Genomic DNA, 22109 nt, shown 5'->3' on the forward strand with positions numbered 1-22109 from the left:
AAGTTGCAAATAATGTTCTGTCTCAACTGGAGAGGAGAGAGAGGCAGGGGGGGAAGGGAAAAACACCCTTGATTTCTGAGGGGGGAAAGAAAGGTTTACTGCTCATGTTCTTGTGCCCCGATAGCTTCTATTTTCAAGAATGCTTGACCTGTGTTAAATTGCGGTGTTCATACTGATTCAGAGTTGGGATTTTGGGACTTGGACAATTACATGTGTATTGTGAAATGAAGTCTCCTCCCAAGTTGAAATGTAAGAATTTCCTTTTGCTTTTGATGGCAGAATAAGCTGAACTAATTGAGCAATCTTCTAAAGCTTTGCGTGGTCCAGTAGGGATTTGTCTTCTGAATGTAAGTACATTTGGGTATTTTTCTTGTTTATATCTTCTGTAAACTGACTGTAACACTTATGTATAGTTTTAATGGTCCTGTTTGTTTGTTTCTTTTCCCCTTTGGAAAACTGGGATCCCTATGGTGAATGACAAACAAGGGTTGCATCAGTAAACTTTGCTGTAGTAGCTGTTGCTAAAATATCTGACAGGATCTGTGTTTTGTCTCATCGTGGTGATCCAACCAGGCAAAACTGTATAGCAGCAATATTCTCATTGGAAAATATTAAACCTATTTCAGTTATCATCATTTATGAAGTAATGCGTTTATTTTCCTGTATTGATAATTTAATATAATTTCTTCATACCTTGAAACTAATCTAATCTCAACATGAAATCTAGCATCTTGTGTTTTACCTGTAAGTAGCAAAAGCTCTTAGAAAGCAAAGCTGGGTGTTGGGGGGCAGTGAAGACTGCTGTGTCCTACAGCAGATAGACATTCTTATTGCGTTTATACCTGAAATAGCTACTGTCATCATGTAGCCACTGAAATTCTCTATCTGTTCTTTTCCAACTGATAGCCTAAATTTGAATTGTGGAACTGTCTCATTAAAGGCCTAATCTCCCCTTAGGAGCATTGTCTTGAAATGCTGAAATTTGGCTTTATAGCATGGGCAGTGGCATAAGGAGTTTCTCCAGTACCAGGCACAAAGAAGGCAGCGGTGGATCCTGGTGCCTCCCTGGCATTTCTGACTTGGGCATTCTCAGCTACTTCTGCCTGTTTGGTTTTAGTCCTTCCTTTCATATGTCTCTCAATTTCTGTTTGTTTGCTCTGTAAGAAAGACATAGTCTGAAATGAAGAAAATCCTACCTGCTAAACATGCCTGGAGTGCATGTGAGGGGCTCATTTCCACAGCAGGCATTAGGAGATTAGTGACTTGCTGGGGCTTTACCTTTCTTCCTCTCTCTGAAGCAGTAAGTGCCCCTCATCACAGGATCTTTTTGAGTATAGCCTTCCTTTATGGACATTTTGAATACACAACCAATCATGCTCCGCTTGAATGACAATAATGCGGTGAACAGAGTATTTTTGCTCCTGGTGTTTTTAGCAAGGCAATAAGTAGCAGCATTCTTCTGTTTGGGGAAATATGATTATTCATCTCTATTGGAATATACTTGTAGGGTAAGCTTTGTAAGGAAAAGCTTTGAAGCTCAAAAGGAAAAAAAAAAGCTAAATATATATATATCCCATTGAATATAGAATGGTATCTTAAAGAAGCGTGTTCTTGCCAAAGATGAGATCAAAGTTTTTTGACATTTCCACATTGTGTTTACAGCTAAGACTATCATTCTGATTTGCATTCAGAGTGATGCATGTGACAAGCCATTATGTGGATTATTCAGGGTGTATAATTAGGCATTTACTTTCGTTCCCTTTCAGAGTATCTGTGAAGGGCTTTAAAAACTTGTAGTTGTAATGATCTGTGCACTTTCATATGGCATTTGCATAATTAATTTGGGAGGTGGGTCTTACGGATTTATTTTGAAGCTTCTGTGCCTGAAACAGGTTCCATTGATGTATAGATAGAGATGGCTATTGAACATGCAGTCTGCAGTGAAATAGCACAATGAAATAATATCATGGCCTGTATTTGGGATTTCAGGCCTGGCTGTTATCTCTTGGCTGCTGGCCTTCAGGCAAACACTTTTGGAAGAAGGTTCTTAACACTGATGTTTTGAGGTGCATTGGTGTTTTTCTTTTAATAAAACAGAGTTGTGTGAAGGGGAAAAAAAATGACCCTGCCCAAACTAGTGTAGCACATATGTAAACTGAGGAGCATTGTCTCTAGAGTTGAAATAGCCGCATTTGAACACCTGTATTGAAACTGCTTTAGAAAGAGTCTAGTTTTCATTGAATGCAAAAGAGATCTGGATTTGTTTCAAAATGTGAATTTAAGTTAACTTCTTCTGTCTTTAAAACCCTCTGTGTACCCAGAGAGAAACTCTTTCTGTGTTGTGAGAGTGATGGATAACAAGACCTGTTTTGCCTCTTGCAGATGCGTACACACATGCGACCTCCATTGCTAAGCAGTGGGTTATGTGTCTGGTTGACAGAAGGAATGTTTCATTTCAAGGTTTCGGAAATGCACCACGTACTTCTGAAGTTTTAAATTCTCCAAAGAATTCCGATTATTTTGTCCTGGAAGAACCAATCTTGCATAGCAGCCCTGAGGGTCTGTCTGTGTCCCAAGTGTGGTCCCTGCATGGGCTTGGGGGCGCATCCGAAACGGCCCCGTGTCAGCAGCTCTGGCAGGGAGGCTAAGGGGGGACTCTCTCTGAGGTCCAGTACTCATCACGACAGGAAAACTTGCTTGGGGTTCATGGTGTGCAAAATCCTGGAAATCAGCACTTTTTACCTGGCCCCCTTTGAGTTCTTGGGGAAAAACATATCAAATGTTTGATGCCTCACTGGTTAAGCATTTGTTTTCCCCCTGAAAGAGGAACCGTGAGATGTGGGCAGTCAGATTTTTAAGAAGTCATAGGGGAACTGTGGCACACATGAACGAGCAGGCTATATGAAGTGCCAACTATATTATTGGTTATTTTTAGTGTCTCCTCCCGCACTGTTGTTGGGAGGAGGAGGCTGGTGCTGGCGGTGAGCTGGTACTGATGGTGAGCGGGTGCGCATCCTGCTCACACCTCTGTGTTCTCCTTCCTCAAACACATGGGTGTGCCTCACCAGTGAGTTAAATTGCTAGTTCAGGATGCTCAAGATTCAATTCCTTAATCGGTTTGGAGGTATTTTGCTTCGTGCGTCTTCTGCAGCTGATGCTGTTTGTTACAGAAGCAGCACAAACCCAGAAATTTTCTTCCCTCAGATTCTGCCCTGTTTCCTTAGAAACTGATTTCATACCATAACTGTGTGCTAAGAATCAAGTCACTTCACATTCATTCTTAGAAACACGTAAAATCAAATTGATGCACACTAGGTGCAAGTGTATTGGTTTGTCCTTCTTTCCAGGTTCTTCTCTGCAGTAAATCTTCTCTTGCTGATCATTTTTCAGCTCTGATGCTCTGGAGAACAGAGCCCATTAGGCTGTGATTGCTGTTCCTTTGATTAAGCTGCAAGGAGTTGTCATTGCTGGAAGTAAAACTTATTTTTAGTAGCTCTCATTAAACGTTCAGCTTGTATCTCAATCCAAGGAAGCTCAGTTGCCTAATTGATTATTGTCCATGTCTTCACAAAAAATAATAAAAATTCTGGAGAAAACTTGAACAGCTTGAAATTGCTTGAAAGGGGGGAAAAAAGTGTTAGTGTTAGTGTTAGTGGAGGTATTGCTCAACTGGTAACTGATCTCCTGGGGTTTTGTTTCTGATAAACAATTTGGCAATGCTTCCCCAAACCAGAGATGTGTTGCATCTTCACTGTGTTTCAGCTAATTTTAATGACAAAACGTACCGATGGTCCTTTGTGGGTTTTGGAAATGAGGAGGCAAAAACTGGGAAGAGATAATGTTGACTCAGCCTAGAAACTGGCAAGTACAAATGCAAAGAAACAATGTTTGGTTTTGTTAAGTCCTCATTTCATAGATGATGGCAAGGGAAGTGTTTCTGTCCTGGCTTGGTCCCCTTAATTATTACAGTCTAAGCATTTGTGTGGCCACAGAGCTTTATGCAAAATCTATGTTGCATTTGTTTTTGTATGTGGTGGCATTTGAGTGAGTTATTTCAATAATGTTTTGTGGTGTTTTATTTGGTTTTTGTGTTTGTTTGTTTTTCCCATGGACACGTTCAATTACATTTTTAATTTGTTGTCATCTCTATACCGTGTTTTTCCTACTCTCATGAATTTACTGTGGTTGTGGTATGTAACCTCCCGTGCATCTGTGATTGAACTTCTGCTCCTTGGTATTCCAGAAGGGCTGCTGAAGAAACAAGATACTTGACATGATCATTAAAAATGATTATGCCTCTGAAGGGTCGCTTCTTTGAATAAAATTCAGAGGTGCAAACTGAAAATAAACAAGTAGTTCTCTTTAAGCAATCATCTCTCTAGAAAGGTATTTTTCTTTAGTACCCATTTTCTGATTTGTGTTACAGTATAGTTCTACATTGGTGTTTTTCTCATATCACACGTATGAAATGAGGTCATTAAACTGAATTAAATCTTGAAATTAATCAGATATTTGGATCAAGCATCACAAAGCATCGGGAACCTTTAATTCCTAATAAAAAAGTTAGCTGCATGTCATGCATTGTGCTCATTGCTTTCATTCATTTCCTCTGTAACAAAGGGGCCAATCTGGCTTTCATTGCAACTTGATGCAGGTTTCTGGTGCATGTCAAGTGGAGCAGAATAAAACTGCAAAATGGCTTTTAATGATAAGCTATAGTTGCCTACCTTTGATCGAAAGAGAGAGCGCACCTTCAAAAACAAGGTTATAAAATGCACTGAAAGGGAAGCGTTATACCGCAGCTCAGATAAAACCAGATAAAAGTAGGCGGGTTTTAAGAACATGTGGTTGAAAGTAAAAACCAGTTTGAGGTAGCTGCTTGTCTTGTGCAGTTTGCACTTTTTTTGCAAGTCTTCCTGGGTATGTTTGTATTTGCAGTGTTGGGAGGAGGGCTGCAGCACAGATGTGTTGCAGAAAGGTGGAGGAGCAGAGATGAGCCGTCACAGTATCACAATGTTAGGGATTGAGCTGCTGGGGCTGGGAGGGAGGGACATGGTTTGTCTGTGTTCCTTCTAAAGTTTGTCTCTGCTCTTAGTTTGGCAATAGTTCAGTTTATTTGCGAAACTGTCACTTTCACTGTCTAAACAATGGTACAATCGCTAATGTCCTAATCCAGCATATGTGAACGTTCATGCTGTTTGTAAGGGCTTTTGGGAAAAGAAGGTGAAAATTGAGGGGGAAAGTAGTAATTTCACTTTTTTGAAAAAAGAAAAAGCAATATTACATAATGCTAAATGAAGAAGTTGTTTGGCCTCAGTAGACGTCAAAAGGAAGATTATGTGAGCTCCCCAGAGGGCACAATAATTTTTTTTTTTTTGAGAAAATAAGAACTTAGAAAACAACTGTACAGTCAGGATGGGAAGAGAGTAAGGGGATTTTCTTTGTTCATGAACAAATTTAACTTTCTTCTCAGTAAAGTAAATACAGTCCAGATGGCTGGAAAGTACAAGATGCTCCCAGGGGTGAGGGTGGAGGTTGGATGAATTAAGCTTTGTAAAAGTCAAAAGAGAACAAGTGAGATAGAGAGTTTAAAAAAAAGAAAAAAAAATAGTTGGTTTCTATTCTTTCTCAGGTTTGGAGGCTGGATTGAGCCTTCCATGATAGTGTTAAATTAAAGAATATGAAGAGGCAAATTTTCTGTTTAGAATATCAGAATAAAGTAGGAAGAATACTGATAAAAATCTGATTTTCTTTCACCAGTGGAGTTTGTAAGTTTGTAAACAAATCATAATCTTAACTTCCAAATACAGCTTGTTTCAATAAATAAGGGTTTTGTTACTTTGTAGCTGAGGAATAAATATTTAAAGATCTCTAAGTACACTGAACATTATCAGTTTTGCAGCAATAGTGGTGTCATGAATCCAGCTAGGACTTTATCCATAAATGAATACTGGAAGAAAATAGTACTATACATTCGAAGTTTATGTTGTGAAATGTGTTTGGATCATCTGTTGTCAAGGCACAGAGATTCCTCATGGGAGGATGTGAGTGGGGCGATTGCCTCAGTTGCTGCCAGGAGTGTGGGGAAAGTCCTCTCAAGCCCCTCAAAACTTCAGCTGCTGGGCTTCCTTTTTATTTCCATTCTTCTCATCTTTTTTGGGCACAGACAAGTTTGGACGGTCACAGAAAAGGGATGCAGAATGCTGGTAACCTTGCTGGAAATGCTCAGAATTAATGTTGCTGCGGTAGAACGGGAATAACACTTCAGCTTCATAGTGGAAAGAGAGCGAGCTGTGTGCTAGTGCAGGTGTATGGGTGCTGTAGATTTCCTGTCTCATAAATAGAAACAAAGTAGTATTAAAGGAAAATATGGTATCAGAAAAGAATCAATGGCTGCTTCGGTGGTGAAAGTGTCAAGTTAGCAAGCAGCGCTTCTTGGTAAAAATTGCCTGAATGAACCTTTTTTAGGAGTGAAGTGACAAAGACAGTTTGTCAAAACCATGCTCTGCAATGAAATGTGGTATGAGAATGTTCTAGATCTTATTGTCACTTTATATGAAAAATGTGACAAGATTCCCTGTGAAACTTGCTTTGCTTTTTATCTGTAGGCAGACCACTGTTGCTACACCAGTACTATAACTGTGAATGTTTAAGTATATTTTTTATATGCAGGTCTACTGAGAATGGTGTATCAAATGCACATACCTGAGTGAGTTGAGATGTTGATCTTGTTTCCTTGTGTGAGAGATGGAGCCCAAGGGAGCAGAACTCTTGCTCCCTGAAGTGCCCATTCCATTCTTAAAGCTTCAGTGCTGTAGTGGGTGTCTTGGGCAGAGCAGGAGATAAGTGGGCTGCATACAGTGCCAAGAAGTTGCTTCTGATTGCAAATCTGAGGTGATTAAAAATGTCAAAATATTGTCTTGTGGATGTCAGATCAAGAGTAAAAAGGGCTAAATAGCTGTGGGGCTGTTTCCTAGCCGTAAACTAGTATATCTATGATTTATAGGAGCTTAGCCAAAGCAATGCTTAGGGACGCTTCTCATACCAAGAGCACACCTGGCCATGGAAGAGGAGGAACGAGCCGAAGATGAAGTGATATAAGTGCAGTATAAGTGCAGAGGATGGTGCTGAAAACTGAATGCAGGAGTAGGACCAAAGCACAGGAGGAGTGAGCTGCACTGGATGGAGGGTGGGATTTCTTGCAGCCATCAGCTTGGCATTTTGGAACGAGTGTGTACTGCTGGGGGTGGGATCCTGCAAACCACTTGGTAGGAGTGGTTGGAGTGGATGGTTTCTGGTGAAAAGCTGAGAGCAACTTTTAAAATGTGAATACAACATATTAGTGGGTGAAATCTGATGGTAGTAATGGGATTGTAGCAAAAGCTTCTGAGTTGGAGTTGACACTGAGACACTGGTAGAAAATAAGAAAGATTTCATCTCAGGGACAAGAAGAAAGAAGGAAATCTCTGCTAACAAAAGGTGAGAAAGGAATCATGCTGGGCTTTCACATTTGTCTTCCTTTTTTCTTTTTTTTTAAAAAAAAAGATAGATATATTTTTCTTCCAGCAGAGATTTAAAAATCTGAAGAGTCTGAATACCAGAATATACGTGGACAGAGGCAAAAAATGTAGAGATGGAGGAAAGATTAGGGTGTAAGTTCAGAGGCATTAAACAGCAATGGGAAAATGCTAGATATATTTTTGTTCACAGTTACCCAAACCTTGGACATAGCTTGAAAATTATTTTGCTTAAGCGTATTGTGTGTAGCTTTAACATATGCTTTTTCATTTATCATTATGAAGGCTAAAGGAGCATTGTCCATTCACCTTGACAAGCTTTTTGAAGCCACAGTTAGCGCTTGTATTTTGTCTGGCTTGAAGTACCTGTCACTGAAAGGGATGCAATATATTGATGAATATGAATAAACACAGCTTGACTAACGCTGGGCTCAGTGGGGACTTCACCTTATTTTAAGGGGACAAGGGGAGCAGAGGTTTGCAATGCTCCAATTATTTTCCTGAGACCAGTTAGGATGCGTGTTGCAGAACTGTACCCAGCTACTGGATCTTTAGGGCCATTCAGATGATTCTTGAACTGTCATTTACCACTGTTTGTATGTGGAAAATTATTAATTTGGTACTTAAGATACCCTACCTTAAACTATTTTTACTGTTGAGAAGCAGTAGATACCAGACATCAGCTCTGTTCTTTACAACACTGAATTGTTGAGCGTTGAGGCTTTAGTAGTGGGATTTATCAGATGACAAAGATAAAATGGAATATTCGACTTGTAACATTTTTCTATCTCTGCTTCCTTATTAACACCAAAGGTTCCACTGATTGTAGCGCCAGTTCAACCTGAGTATGAATGTTGCATGGACTCTGCCCAGTAGTTTCCTGAACAGGCATCTCGGTGCAGCAACTGTAGGAAAAAATAAAAACGAACTCTGCATTTTAATGAAAAACAGTAAATAATTTATTGAGTATCTTGATATTGTGCTCTAATTGTGGAAATATGTGGTGTGTTGTAACTACTGCCTAGCATTACAGTCTGCAGGGTTTGAGGCATTCTCTGTAGCACCACCAATAAGATTAAATTGAAAACCTTTTAGTGCATGTCTTTATCGAGGACACTGACAGTAATACAAACAAAAAATAGTTTTTGAGTAGTCTTCTAAATCTCAGCACAGACTTTGACAAATCAGCTGATAGGGGTTTTTGTTTGTTTTTTTTTGTTATCTAGTTAAGATAATTGGAAAAATTATTTTTGCAGTATTATATGTAATTAAACTAAGCTGCTACATTTTATAATTTATGTTTAGATCTTCAGCATCATTTAAAAAGGAGGCAAAGATTCCTATGTTTGTAACTTCAGAAAAGCTGAGTTCTTTAAGACCAAGAACAAAAGCTCAGCACTTTAAGAGTTCAGTGTGCATCTCTTTGAAAGAAAAGGTCCAGAAATGCAGTAGTTCAAATAAAGCCTTGCTTGAAATTTTTAGCTTCTTTTTCAGTAAGTCCTGGTAAATGGTTTTGTATGTGGAAAATTTTTTAGTGGAGAATTGCAATGGCATTTTATCATTTATCATCTTGGAAGACTAAAGTACAGTATAGACACATTTTATTTGTGATGGTGACCTCTTCATCCATGGTGCCATTGGGACAAATTTGTCAAAGCTTTTGGCCCTGTTTGTCTGCATGTGGGACACAAGAGCCATATCCCATTCTCCTTTTTGAATAGCATGGAGGATTTTTGCATGTTCCCTCCTAAAAGGGGAATTCCAAAATTTGAAATGTTGTAATTGTAAGAGGAGTTTCCTTGGCTACCAGGGTAATAATCCCTCTGCCATAGATTGTAAACACCCTCCCACACGAGCAAAGTCTTTTAACTTCTCTATCTGAAGTTAAGACATTTGTCTGTCTTTTCCACCATCCAAAATTCTTGACTTGTTTGGCACACTAACTCAATGCTTTTTCTTTAATGGGTTTTGTTTGGTTTGGTTTTTCCTTCTGAAAACAATTTGGTCTCTGTAGCACATTTCAGTTTTGTTCTGGTTTTATGACTTGTTCCCCTTACTTTCCTTTAGCTGCAACAGTGAGAATTAAGTACAGTTGTAGCCCTGATTAAAATCTTGGCTTAACTGAGTTGCAAATTTGCAATGACAGATAATTGTCAGGGTGCAGATGATTGGTACCTTGTAGGATTCCTGGTGCCTTCCTGAGTTCTGACAATACTCTCTGTTTTTACAGTTGCTTTTGTTCTCTTTTTCTCTCTTTGCAGCATGCAGCTTGGCACAGGGTGTGAATTGCATTCTCCATGATAGTGACTTGTTAATTAGCTGTTAAGAAAATTAAATCCCTCTGTAAGGCCTGTTTTGCCTTTCTCTTGGGATATGTCTCATACTTGGTCTCCTCATGTGGCGTTTCGAGGCTGGTAGACAGTGAGTACTGAGGGTGCCATTGCCCAGACAGGTCCACCAACATTTCTAGGTTCCTTTAGGGGGATTCATAGTGTCAGTTGACATTGCTCAAATAATCCCAAACAGAGAAGTTAGTCTAATGAAAAGATTTCCTCCCCAACTTGGCAGATATTGTATAAGGCACAAGAGGTGTACTACCAGTAGTATTGTTTCTAGTTCCACTTGGCAAGTTGAGTAACAACCAGTGTTTTCATACCAGTGCTCCTTGTTAGTATCACCTGTTTTACTGACAGGGAATGCTGCAGGATTGAGTCTTGTTACTGATAAACCATAAAAGTTATGGTTGGGGATAGGAGTCTGTTCCTGGTTGATAGGGATGCTAACAGTATTTTGGGGAAATCTAACAAATAAGTAGAAATTGCAGTAGAAAAATAAATTTTCATTAGACAAAAATGCCTGATAATTAAGCACAAGTTCTCTTTAACCCTTAGGAAATATATTTTTGTAAAGCCTCTCAGGTGCTGTGTTTTAGTAAATGTATCTTGTGGCCCTGGTATGATGCTTCTGTATCCTATTATATCATCTATTTTGTATGCTGAGCGCTAAGAGTGGAAAAGATGGAAACATGGTTAGATTGTCAGTTGTTTCCAATGAAGAAATCTCTGTTTGGTGGAACTGTTTGCATTCCTGTGGTCAGTGGTATAAGGAAATACCATGTTATGAAAAATTCCCAATTGTTTCCTTAAGGGCTCTTAGAGTTGCACAATCTTTTGATGGTTTTGTTTGTTAAAAAAAGAAATTAGTTGCCAGCTCTTTAGTTTGGAACTCAAAATTCTCTTAAATATTTACTAGGGCTTTGCTTTCCATACTCAAGGTTTGGATTCAAACCAGAAGTGTATTTTCCTAATGCATACTGAGCAGCCATTATAATATAAGTAGTTGAAGAAGATTGTTTTCATTCCAACGGGTGTTTCTTTGGGATACCCCATCAGTTCCTTGACTATCTGTCATTGTGATTACTCACAGGATCTGGATGCAGCTCTAAAACGTTGCTTCTCTGAGCAGGGGAGAAGATAGCTCTGTAATTCTCAAGAAGAGCGATGGTATCTCTGACACACAAATACTTTTGTCCTACAGGCTGAAGCCTTCATTTAACATTTAATTCATACATGCATTTTCAATATCCTATTAGGATTTGTGTATTATGTCTGATTTCTGATATACACATTAATTCAGAGTATTCAAAATTTTTTTGAAGATGCTCACGTTCAATATTTATCTTAATGCTGTCATATCTGTATTCCTCGAATAATGTATTTCAGTTATTTTCCATGATCTGAGGGCTGCCTTTGAGTTGGTTCCTTACTGTATCACTGTTATTCCTTTTCAGATTTTCTTTTTCCCGTTCTTGATATGATCTGCATCCTTTGTTACTGGATGTATAACTTTATTTTGGCTATAGAGACATTTAGTGAATTAATAGGAGCTGAGAACACATCCTAAACAGTGCTAATTGCAGTGAAGACGATGACTGACTGGTGCCTACATCAAAAGAGTTTCTGGCCCTTAGTCGAGGAGTGGGTAGAGTGGGATGAAAAGACCCCGATGGATTAAGCAGAATGAATTAGGTCATGGCACCAAATGTCATAGTAGTGTCACAGTTGTCAAGGGTTTCTTGGTTTTGTTTTTTAATAATGAGAGTTTTTTTGAAATTGGGAAGAAGAATAAATTTTCCTGTCTGGGAGTGTTCTGCTGATGCCCTCTGGAAACAGGAGCTGCTAGCCTGCAAGATGGGATGTCTTCGTGTGAGTGATGGCTGTGCTTAAAATAACGTATCGGGAACTTGCATAGAAATAGCATTCCCTTATCTCTAGCAGTGTGAAGTAGATGAAAAATAAACCGTACTCATGCCAAGAATAAACAGTCACGTTAAAGTGTTTAAATTCCTGATGCTGTGGAGGGTTCCTGCTCTGACATGGTGCTTTGATGCCAACACTCTTCCCTGGTCGCTGCCATGGCTTCATGTGCTGCTCCAGGGAGCAGTTGGCAGGACAGCAAAATAAGCAAATATGCCCAAACTCCACACAGAGCACCTGGCTAGAGCTGATTCCGTCCCCTAAATCTGTATTCTTGTCAGGTCTAAATGTAGATGAAATCGTTTTGTGGCTGTTTACCTCTATTAGTACTGAGTGTAAGTACATTGTTCATTCCTAAGTGCAAACTTGCTGAAAACAGTACCATATTTATGGCGACGCTTTTTCTCAAGTGAGTGAGAACTGACATTCTGTTAAAAAAGTAATTCAGGGAAAACAGACGATTTCAGCACACATGCAATAATGTTATTTTAACTGTGATTCTTTTGGAAGTTTTGGGATTTTTTTGCTTCAGAGTGTCTTGTGACAATGATGTCTTGCATTAATTTTGTATGATTCTATTTGCCTTCATCCTGTGCATGTTGTTGTTTTGGAAGTCAATTCCTTACAGCTGAAATTCACTGAGAATACTGAATAATCCAGCCTTTAGTGATGATGGGGATAGGGGATAGCCAGCCTGCTAAAACACATAAATTGTGAAGTATTAGTAGTGCAATATACTCAGAAGACCTAAGCAGTAATGATTGAGGGTACTATGCTAAAGTCATGAAAGAATAACAAGGAAAAGCTGGTGATGATTGAAAGAGGCTGCTGCAACCTGATGAATAAAAAGGGCTTAACAGGTTGGTGAGAAGTGCTGCCTGTGCCTGATGGTGGGTTGAGCTCAGTGTTTTCACAATGCATAAAATGTCTAATTTGCAATGTATAGATCTTAAAAAAGAAAATGTAGCATATGTTTTGTACGCATGTATGAAATCAAGGGGTCTGGCCCTCATCCCCCAGGAAATAACTGTTTTTCCTTGGAGGAGCAGCTGAGGGAAAAGGGAAGATGATGAAAATAGATTTGTCAGGCTTAACTCTAGAAAACTCAAAGATGGAGAAGACGAAAGACGATGGAAGCAAACAATTGCTATTTTATTTACTCATTTTACTTTCATGTTACAAGTTGAAGGCAAAAGGAGAAGCCGTAGCTGCTCAGTGGTGGGAAGGGGTCAGAGCAAGGCAGTTATTTCCTGATGAACTTTGCCCACCACCAGTTGTCAACCTTCAAAGAGCCAGATTGTGTTCCTTTCCCTGCTTCCCACCCGCTCGGCAGCACAGCGGCTGCTCCCCACTTCAGTTTCTGCTGGGTTAGCAGAGGAATCATGCGCTGTGGCTGCTATGCTCTACTTTAAAAATGCAGCAGGTAGGCTGGATTTCACTGTCTGATTTGTAATCCAGCGTGCATGAGGCAAAATGGTGAGATTCCCAACTAGATGTTATCACGTAAGACTTTCTTTTGATATCTTCTAATATGAAAAATGCATTATATGATAACAAAGTAAAATGCAATTCAATAAAACATTCTGAAAGAGTTTAAGAAACTAAATGTTGTGTAACTCCTTTCTTAAGTTTCAAGCATATTCCAGTAATATTGAAAAGCCTACCAGGAGTCAGTAATCTTTTTCTTCTGTTTTACAGGTCCACAACATTACTAAAGCAAGGAGAGCTGTGGAAAAGAAATCAAGGTACTCAGAACATTTTACTGTCTGAATTCTTGGCCGTATTCTTGCTCATCGTCTAGTGTAATGATTTTAAGAGGGAGGAGGGGAATTGAATCAGCAAACCATCACTTTAAAGTGGTTTTATTAAAAAGCACAGACAAAAACAAACAAAAGAAAACCAAACAAAAACAAAGAAATAAACACCCACACAGCTTTAATCTCATTAATGTTGTGCGAAATACTTTTGTGGCTGAAAGTGTACCTTGGCTTGGGTGTATGTGCAAGAGTCTGAACAATACTGCATAATATTGACTCTGTGTAATGGAACTTCTTATGTGTGAGGATATCGAGGTTTCCTGCAAGTTCCAGCCACAGTGAGGTGCTTATTACCTGTTTGTACAAGGGGGTACAGGGACCGGCTGATGAGAAGTATCATCAAAGATGAGTGAATGTGTTGCTTGCAGCTTTGACATTCATCACAGTAATTACTAGACTTCAGTAGGTTATTTAACCCTTACGTGTACAGTTTCTAAAGATGCAAAAGGATGAGTATGAAGACAGCAGAAACTGAACAGTAGCCTTTGTTTTACAAGTGAGGAACTGTTTTTTGTTTTGGGGTTGGTTTATTTTTTTCATACCTTTTACAGAAACTTCTGACTATTATGTCTTGCCAGAGTTACTGTGGTATAGCTAGCACATACTGTGTTATGGTTTTCATTTTGATGATAATAAGTAGCAAACATTCTTGCAGTGCAGTCTTCTAGGGATTTTAATGCCTAACCTCTTATCTGAAGGGTGTTTTTTTCTACCAGTGTTTTCCACACCTCCCCAGTCCTTGATTAAGACAGTGTGTTACAACTTGTGTTTTCATGCCTTTTATGTAACTAAAAGGACTATATTAAAATAATCCCGTTGCTAACACCTGGATAGGATTCTTTGTGGGTTTTTTTTTTTCAGCTGGAGAAAGTTTTTTCTCTTTTATTTGCTGTGAAATATTACCCATGAAATGCCACACATACCTTGCAAATGCAACACCATGAGGCAGAAGCGAGGAAGGAGTCAAAACACTTTGTCAAAGTGCAAAGACAATGGCTTTTATTAATAAAAGCTTACTGCACGCTTTTGTCTACTTCAAATTGAACAGTGACGAGCTGCCTTCTTCCAGTAAAACAACATGAAATTGTTACTTGTGAGTGATGATGTAGTGAACTCTAGAGTTTTCTGCCCTGTTGAGTTAATGCTGAGTTTGCATATTTTTAGCTGTTTTTAACATGCAAAAGCAGTTTGATACAGATAGAAGTATAATTTATATAGAATTAATCTCAAATTTCTACTTTTAATGCAGCTTTTAGAGATTGGTTATATCAAGAATTTATCTTTGTGGCTGAGGAGAAAAATGTGTGTTTTCTTTTTGATTGGTGTCTTCAAGACCGTGGGAATTTAAAAGAAAGGGCAGAGCAACTTACAGTGCTGGGAAAAATGAAACGTGTCTAATTCTTGACCTGCTGGTGGGTATTTACACTTACACTGTGGGCAATGTAGAATTTCTCAGGTTATTTATTTGCACGGAATTGAAAATAGAGGAGAGAAATCCTGTCCCGGAGCAAACCAGCAATATTGGCAGTGACATCTTCATCTATAATGCCTTTCATATCAAGAAACAGAGTAATTTCTTGATCCTTCGACTTTTGCTTTAAGTTCATTCAGGTGATCACTTCCACCTTTAAATTGAAATCTCTGTGGTTCTTGGGGTGTTTAAAATACAAGTTGTTTTGCTGGGAGCTTGGGAGGCTGCTGTACATGGAGCCTCAGCGTGGCTGCGTTCCCTTCGGTGCTGGACTGGCCTCTCCTGCAGGCTCCTGGTAACATGAGAACCTGGCAAAAAGCATAAAAAGGAATTAATGTGTGGCTGGAAAAAAAGATACAAGGGAGCCTCAGACTTTTTATCTGGCGTCTCCAGTGCTGAAGGAGAGGTTTCTATCTCTTTGCTCAATTTAGACAAGAGATTTTACTCCAGACGGTTTTTTGCCCCTCACTGTGCAAAACCTGTCAGATCCTTTTCCTGACACTTTCTCCCCCATCAGTCCCTCAGAAAGACTTCAAAAGAGGGTTTTTTTTTTCCCCATTGCAAAAGGAACCAGACATGGCCTTTCTTACTCACCCTGCATTTGAAGCATTGATAAGTAACATGTGGCTGACTCCAAACTGCAGACTTTCCCAGCCATTTAAGAAAACACTGCTAATCGTTAGGTTTTAAAAGAAGCTATAGGATTGTCCTTCCTTCTTTGCAATTGTTCTTTTCTGTAATATGTCCCAACAGTTTTGATTCTCTCCTCTCTGACGCAGTCAGAATTCACTACCGTCTTTCTGATTAATGCATACTGAAAAGCAATGTCAAATTTTAAAAACTTTTTCCATATGGAAAGAGATTCTTTATTCATAATCCCTGTCATGCTGTTTAAGCTGTAACTTTTTTCTTTAATGCCTTTGGATCATCACTCTTTGGAACATTTATTTCAGGAGTGCCTTAGCAGAAAGCAAAATATTATTTTAAAACCTGAGACTGAGTAAGAGGAGCCTGGAATCGAAATCCACTGTCTTGTGTAATTGTTTAAACCTGCTATGCAGTTTGGCAGAGGTATGAACTGAGAGGTCTTTTCCATAAAATGTAGCTGGGGCTTCGTCTTCAAAGATGGGGTATGCCTGAAAACAGCCTCTGGTCCTTTTAATAAGAGTAGAGCTGACTTGAAAGGCAAGATTGCAGATGAAGAAGAATGTAACCTGGGGGCTTATGAGTTTATTCAATAACTCCAATCTGGTGCATCGCATTATAAGGACAGGAGAACACAGTAAAACAACTGCCTCCTTATTTCCTGCTCTGTCTGAGGAACAGGCTAAAAGCAAATGGGACAAAAATACAGTAAGATGGAAGATTAATCAAAATCTGTGTTCAAATTTATCACCTGGGTTGATTTTTCTAAATAAAAAAACCCAACCCTTCCCTGAAATACAGAGTATGGAAGCATTACCCAACCATTTAACCTAGGTAAATATAATAGACTTGGCTCTCAGCTGGCAAGCTTCACTTTCTGCTGTCCCATGTGGCTTGTGTGAGGAGGGCTCAGACCTTGAATTGTTAAAATGTTCAAGGGCCTGTTGGAGCCATTTTCTGAAACCATCTCACAAAATTATAGTTTCGGGTTCAGTGACTTCATAAAGTTGATTTTTTTTTTTTTTAATGTTTTTTGAGAGCAGTGGCTAACTCCTTTCTATGATACGAAACACTTTTCTATGTCCTGGTTAGCATTACTCAATTTGTTGTAAAAATTAGACTTGTAAAATCCCCTTACACATAGTGCTGGGGAAGATGTCAAGATAGGGCAGAGCAGGACACTTACCAAAGTATTGTTGCCTATTACCAATGTGAAGTTAACCAAAATTTTTGTCTCTACCCTAATTAAAGCATCAGACCCTAATGTCTTGTTCTCTTGGGTGCACAAACAGGATGTGTGACCGTATCTGTTTTGCAGGATGACCGCAGCAGCCCTGCTGAAGGTCACGTTTCTAACCAGGCTGGTTTCGGTGCTTTTGGGCCCCTGGATTTTCTAAGCCTGGACAGAGGCTGGATGTTGCTTGTGGGACTATTTTAAGCATGTACTTGAGTGCTGCCTTTTTTTTTTTTTTTTTTTTCCCTCCAATGCTTCTTTCAACACATCTGTCCATTTTACCAACACCAAGTATAGGTCTCTCTTGTTCAACTGGCCCTCACCCTTCTAGTTCAGGAGGAACTGGGGTGAATGTTGAACGCTTGAGATCAGTTTAGGCACGCCGCTTCCCAGGCTTGAGTGACAGAAACTGTTTAGTAAGTGTTTATTCCTGGATATATGGCATTTTATGTAAACATGGGAAGCTTATATTCTCTGTCTTCCATCAGTTACCAGCCCTGATCATACTTCAGGATCTTAGAGGCCTGGGATCCTCCTGTGGAACGTGACTTTATTGTCTTCTCAGAGCCCCATGGTCAGGTAGAACTTTTGGTCAGTTTTTTAATTGGGGACATTGAAGTTGTGCAGGTGGGGCTCTTCAAATGTCAGTGACTCTAAATAATCCTATCTTTATGAATGATGAAGCAGAATATGTGATACGAGTGTATTTCTGCCTTAAATGCCTGTTTCCAGTCAATAATGGTAAAAAAAAAAAAAAAAAAAAAAAAAAAAAAAAAAATTGGTCTTGCAGTCTGGTAACAGAAATAAAATTAAACACACAGTTGGGCTCATGCACGTTTCATAAAACCATGTAATCTGATACCTCATTCTCTGCAGTGAATCAGTTTTAAGCTTTTTTTTTTGTTCCTAGCGTAAGAAGTTTCAATGCAGAAAAATCTGAATCTTTGACTTAATCTTCTCAATAAATATTTGTAGCTGCAGACAGTAACGTTTGTTTATGCTGTATCTGCATGCTGCATTTTTCTCATTAAGATTGGAGTAAGATAACTACATTCATCACTAAGATGATTGCTTTTTTCTGAAGTCCTTCACTTGTTGGAGTTTTTCCTCCCTGTTGAGGTGAAGAAACTTTCTTGAACTTGGTTCCTTTCTGCTTGGCTGGTCTCAACCCCTCTGAGTGCTGGAGGTGACAGCGGTGCTCTTCGCTGTGACCAGTTGCATCAAAGCATTGGAGCTCTGCCCAGATACTCATAAACAAATAAAATACAGTGTGGGATATATATTGTGCAAGCTAAAATAATCAAAGAGAATATGCATAAAAAAAGATAAAAGGAGATCCTGTTCAGTGTTTCTGCAGTTGTTGCCTTTCTCCTGAAAAAGCACTTGCTTTGTGTAGCTCCTGTTGCTTTATTACACATGTGAAAGTGTTTTTTCATTGTTCCTTGTGTTTTGGTTTTAATTATTATTTCAAAACCACCATAATTTTCAACAGTTTGCATATACAAAATAGAACCTAGTTCTCTGTATCCGTAGCACCAGCTGATAATTGTCATGTCTCAAAAGAGCGCAAACCATTGTTTCTCTGGCATGACTGGACTAAGCTCGAGCACTTGCACTGCTTCTCTCACCGTGATGGAAAGCTGGAGGAGGAGAGCTTAGCAGTTGAGGATGAGGAAGCTTTTAAAGTAAAACAGGAAAACATCACCCTAGGATACTTTCAGAATTGCTGCTACCTCTATGATCCATGGTAGTAAGGAAAGATTATTGCAATTTGTGCAGCCTTTTAAAATGTGAATGGGGCACTTGAAGCAAAGATCCTGTTTCCTCAGGCACGCTGCTGAGCCTTGGGCTTGTGCAGAATTTCTGTAGATATTCCTTCTGTTGTGGATTCAGGAAAAAGACATTCGAGCTTTCCCAGCCAGCATATCTTTTAAAGGCATTATTTTCATTATGTTAAAATCCTGAATTGTTGGTGCTGCCTTTCTCTTTTTCCCACCCCCTCCCCCCCAACAAGTGCCTGGAATGTGTTGGAGAGTGTTGAATCGCTCTTCGCCCGTTTCCCTTTCCAATGCCCCTATCCTGGAAGCAGTTTGCTGGCAGCAGATAAGTTTCTGTATCACACTCCCTGTCAAATTCCTCAGCCCGTATGATAAAGCAGGTCCGTGTGAGGCAGGATGAGGAAGAGGACAGTGTTCATGGGAAGTCTTTGATGGCAGCAGGGGTCAGAGGAGCTTGGTGGGCACCTCCAGAGGATTTGTAGGGAGTGGGTGCTGCCAAGCATGGGAGAGAAGCACTGGAGCTTTGGAGCTCACCAGACAAAGAAACTCATCCTTTTCCAGTTGACACGAGCAGGCTGTTACAAGTCACAGAATGTCAGTAGTACAGATTGTGTTATCAAACTCTGGTAATTTTAAATTAATGAAGGACAGATCTGGAAAAAGAGTTGATACAATTATTCAGTAGCTTCTGACATGGCGATCAGACTTTTTCAGCTCTATGAGATGCTGTAATTAAAGCCGAGAATGCTGATTCAAAATTGCTGAGTGGTGTTATTTTAAATCAATAAGCTTATAATTCTAAGAGAACAGATCTAGCTTAAAATTAAATATTGTTTCCAAAAGGCAAAAATAATTCTATTTTCCTAGAGTTATAACTATTAACAAAATGGGTTTAAATATGCCACGTTATCTTTACCACGTTGTACTTAATTTTTTAATTGCTCCTTAGCTTAGGAGTAAGTCGTTGCTTGATGATTTAAAAATGCTGAATATTTGTGAGCATGAAAATTGTAGCTGGATATGTATTGGCTCATCACTGTGACTTTACAGTGGAGGTTGTTGGGTTTTTATCCAGCCTGGTCTGGTTTGGCTTTATTCGTAAGCTGGGTGGAGTGAATGGAGAATAAGTGTTTAGAAAATGAACTTTTTCCAAAGTAGTTGTAAGCCTCAAAACTCTCTTCCACTCAATACTGATTTAATAATTTCAACAACAGCCTGTGTTTTTAGGATTTTTTTTCACCTTCATTCATTGAACTGTATGCAGTAATGATGACCTGCTTAGCAAGTGTTGATATTTAGAAAGTCAGTTTAATAAACATACAGCTTTTTGTTTCCCGTTTGCTGAAGCTGAATTTACTTTTAATGGTTCTGTTGTAATAACATGAGGGTTTTGTGTCTGCTAATGAACAGTGAGTGACTCTTCATAGAAAAGAATCCGTTAAATGGGGAACTAGTTTTAAGGTTTGGCTTAGTTGTGTACCTTGGCATATCAGGTTAAAACAGTGTCAGTTCAGTTATTTGCAGCTGAGGCTTACTTAATTCTGTTCTTTCTAAAGGGCTTTAGCTGTTAACCGAGCCTTTCCAACGCTACAATCCCTGGCAGTTGTCAGCATGGACCACTAGGAAGTGGGATTTGTGTTGTGGCCTCTTTAGGCTGAGGAGAGTCTTAGTCGAGGGGGAATGGGGGTAAAAGAAAATCACAAATGTAGTGTAAGCGTGAGTCTGATTTCTTTATGCTCTGTCTGCGTTTGGGAACTGTTTTCAGTGGTCAACAGTTCCTGCTGTTGCCTGGTGTCCACAACTCAATGTAGAGAGAGATATGTAGAGTTTCATGTCAAAGGTTCAGTTTGAAGTTTGTCTATATAAGTATTTGGAGCAACCTATAGCTAGTTCTCTTAATTTTAAGTTAAATTTATCTGTGTTTCTGATTAACAGCAGTGCAGCTACACAAATCAGTAAGTGATGATCGCTGAATCAGATCTGTGGGACCAGACTCCTTTCAGTGGTGCCCAACAACAGGATGAGGGGCAGCAGGCACAGACTGAAGCACAGGAGGTTCCACCTTAATATGAGGAAAAACTTCTCTACTTTGAGGGTTCCAGAGCACTGGAACAGGCTGCCCAGAGAGATTTTGGAGTCTCCTTCTCTGGAGACATTCAAGACCCACCTGGACACATTCCTGTGCAATCTGCTCTGGTGAACTTGTTTTAGCAGGTGGGTTGGACTAGATGACCTCCAGAGGTCCCTTCCAACTCCAGCTAACTGTCTTTAATTGTAAGGATGGCAATAGAGAATTTATACTTGGCATAGGCTGTAACTTAAGATAGAGTTAATTCTTCTAATAAACTAAAGCAGTCAAGCCCGCAAATGTAATGATTTAACAAGGACAAAACGAACTCCTTTGTTTACATTCTGTTTGCAGTCTTTGACTATGTATTTCTTAAAGAAAATACATTGTGAAACACTGTAACTCGCAGGAGTTCCAGTCCTGGTTAATAATACATTTAACAAATTGCCTTGATGTTTGGAGCACCAGCCTGTTCCTGTGGAGGTGACCTGATGAATGTTTTCAGAGGAGGAAGCCTGTTGATACCAGTCTCACATTTGTGGAAGGAAGTGGCTTAAGAAAGCATCAGTGTTGTTTGCAGTGCATTGGATATGGGGCCTGGGATAGCAAAGCTGGTTCTTACCTGACTCCAGTAAGTAGAAGTTTGAACTATGGTTATGTTTGTGGAGTTGAACTGGAAGTTCACTGGTAACACCTGAGCCAGGGAGCTGAATGCTGTAGTCCCCATGTCAGCCTTCTGTCTTTGCTAGTCGTAAAAGTGAGAATGCTTGTTATAAGGAAGTTTGCAGGTAGCAAAGTGACTCTTCAAAGACTGAATTCAAAGTCGGATTAAATGTATACCACCTATCTAAAACTTCCTTTTTTTTTTTTTTTTCTTTGTCGCTACTTTTTATTTTTTCAGGGGCAAGGAGGGTTTTATAGCGGAGTTCAGGAACCTCTTAGAAACATGGAGACATCTTTCAAAAGTTGAAGTTGTGTCCAAAGAAAATAGAAAGGAAAAAAACCCCAGCTATTGCAAATTAAATTTTAAAGTATAATAAGTCTGGCCAAAAGATATTCTGAGAAACAATTTGCTAAGGATATGAGAGCCTACAATAAATCATTTAAATTAAATCATTTCAAGTGCATCAGAAATGGATGTCGTGCCAGACAGACTGAGGAGCTGGTAGATGACTGAAGTGTAAAAGAACTGCTCAGAGAAGATAAGGTGCAGATGAAAGCTAAATCATGTGTTTCCAAGTTGACTTTCCTGCAAGATTTTATGATTTTCATGCAGGAACTTTGCTCCATAGGTGGTATTTTAAGAACTGGTCTCAAATTGAA

At 39.3% G+C, this 22109-nt stretch overlaps 1 protein-coding gene across 7 annotated transcripts in view; it reads left to right on the forward strand.

Moving 5' to 3' along the window:
* ADD3 (adducin 3) overlaps positions 1-22109 on the forward strand; it is a 99681-nt gene that overhangs the window by 20332 nt on the left and 57240 nt on the right. For 6 of the 7 annotated variants that reach the window (XM_082054099.1, XM_082054100.1, XM_082054102.1 and 3 more), the window contains exon 2: positions 13472-13518. The gene's annotated coding sequence lies outside the window, so the exon portion shown is untranslated. Of the gene's footprint in view, positions 1-3843; positions 3862-13471; positions 13519-22109 lie in introns of those variants that run through there. The other variant, XM_082054101.1, reaches the window with a different exon arrangement.

This window comes from Streptopelia decaocto (assembly GCF_964273445.1).
Source record: "Streptopelia decaocto genome assembly, chromosome: 5".
NCBI lineage: Eukaryota > Metazoa > Chordata > Aves > Columbiformes > Columbidae > Streptopelia > Streptopelia decaocto.